Below are 2,150 nucleotides of genomic sequence, written 5' to 3'. Positions count from 1 at the left end.
GAGGCTCCTGGAATGTGTTGATGATAACTTGCTGGTCCAGGTGTTGCACAGACCGACAAGAGGTGAAGCGTTGCTGGACCTGCTGCTCACCAATGCGGAGGAAATCATTACAGGTGTTAAGGTTGGAGGCAGCCTGGGTTGCAGTGACCATGCTCTGGTTGAGTTTCTGATCTCGGGGGATGTGGGCCTGGCAAAGAGTAGCATCAGGACCCTGAACTTTGGAAGAGCTAACTTTAAGCTGTTTGATAGACTGTTGGCTGAGATCCCCTGGGATGCTGTCTTTAAAAACAAAGATGTTGAGGAGAGCTGGCTACTCTTCAAGGATGCCTTCCCGAGAGCACAAGAACTCTCTGTCCCTGCTGGGTGTACTGAGGGCGAAGAAAGGTGTCTACAAGCTCTGGAAACAAGGGCGTGTAACCTGGGAAGAATACAGGGATGCTGTCTGGACTTGCAGACATGGGATCAGGAAAGCCAAGGCACAGGCGGAACTGAACTTGGTGAGGGATGTGGAAAACAACAGGAAGACTTTCTACAGGTACGTTGGCCAGAAGAGACAGGCCAAAGCAAGTGTACCTCCTTTGGTAAATGTAAAAGGAGAACTTGCTTCAATGGACGAAGAGAAGGCTGAAGTACCGAATGAGTTCTTTACCTCGGTCTTCACTGGCAGACAGGATTCCAGTACTTCTCACGTCACTCAGCCCTGCATCCCTGAAGGTGGAGACTGGGGTGGTAAATCCCCCCCACAGTGAGGATAGAGCAGGTCCAAGACCGCCTCATGAGACTGAATGTATACAAGCAGATGGCGTGCATCCCAAGGTTCTGAAGGAGATGGCTGAGGTGGTTGCTGAGCTGCTCTCCAACATATTTGAAAAGTCATGGCTGTCAGGTGAGGTCCTGGATGACTGGTCACATCACTCCCATTTACAAGAAAGGGAGCAAGGAGGACCCTGGGAACTGCAGACCGGTGAGTCTCACCTCTGTGCCTGGGAAGATCCAGGAACAGATCATCCTGGATGACATGCTTGGTCACATGAGGAATGAGCGTGTGATCCAAGACAGCCAGCACGGCTTCACCAGGGAAAGGTGACTAATCTGGTGGCCTTCTATGATGGAGTGATGGCACTGGTGGATAAGGGAAAGGTGACCGATGTCATTTACCTGGACTTGAGCAAGGCCTTTGACATGGTCCCCCACCACATCCTTATCTCCAAATTGGAGGAATGTGAATTTGATGGGTGGACCACTTGATGGATAAGAAACTGTTGAAAGGCTGCAGACAGAGGGTGGTCATCAATGGCTCTATGACCAGGTGGAGGCCGGCAATGAGCGGCGTCCCACAGGAGTCTGTCTTGGGACCAGTGCTCTTTAACATCTTTATCAATGACATCGATGACGGAATTGAGTGCACCCTCAGCAAGTTTGCTGATGACACCAAGCTAAGTGGTGCAGTTGACATGGTAGAAGGAAGGGATGCCATTCAGAGGGACCTCAAGAGGCTAGAAAGGTGGGCCCGGGTGAACCTGATGAGGTTCAACACAGCAAAGTGCAGAGTTTTGCACTTGGGCCAGAGGAATCCCAGGCATCCAAACAGACTGGAAGGAGCGGTCCTTGAGAGCAGCCCTGTGGAGAATGATCTAGGGGTCTTGATAGATGAAAAACTTAACATGAGCCAGCAGTGTGCTCTTGTGGCTCGGAAGGCAAATGGTATCCTGGGCTCCATCAGAAGAGGGATGGCCAGCAGGGCGGTGATTGTCCCCCTCTACTCTGCTCTTGTGAGGCCCCATCTGGAGTACTGCATCCAAGTGTGGAGCCTCCAGTACAAAAAAGACAGGGAACTGTTGGAGAGGGTCCAGAGGAGGGCCACAAAGATGATCAGGGGACTGGAGCACCTCCTCTATGAAGACAGGCTGAGGGAGCTGTTCTTGTTCAGCCTGGAGAAAAGAAGGCTGTAGGGTGACCTCATTGCAGCCTTTCAATACCTAAAGGGAGCCTACAAAGAAGAGGGGAATCAACTCTTTGAAAGGGTTGATAACAGCAGGACAAGGGGAAATGGTTTTAAGTTGAGGGAGAGGAGATTTAGTTTGGATGTCAGGGGGAAATTCTTTACAGGGAGAGTGGTGAGGTTCTGGCACAGGCTGCCCAGAGAGGTT

Source organism: Meleagris gallopavo, chromosome 1 (genome assembly GCF_000146605.3).
Source record: "Meleagris gallopavo isolate NT-WF06-2002-E0010 breed Aviagen turkey brand Nicholas breeding stock chromosome 1, Turkey_5.1, whole genome shotgun sequence".
NCBI lineage: Eukaryota > Metazoa > Chordata > Aves > Galliformes > Phasianidae > Meleagris > Meleagris gallopavo.
This window is presented reverse-complemented; position numbering follows the sequence as displayed.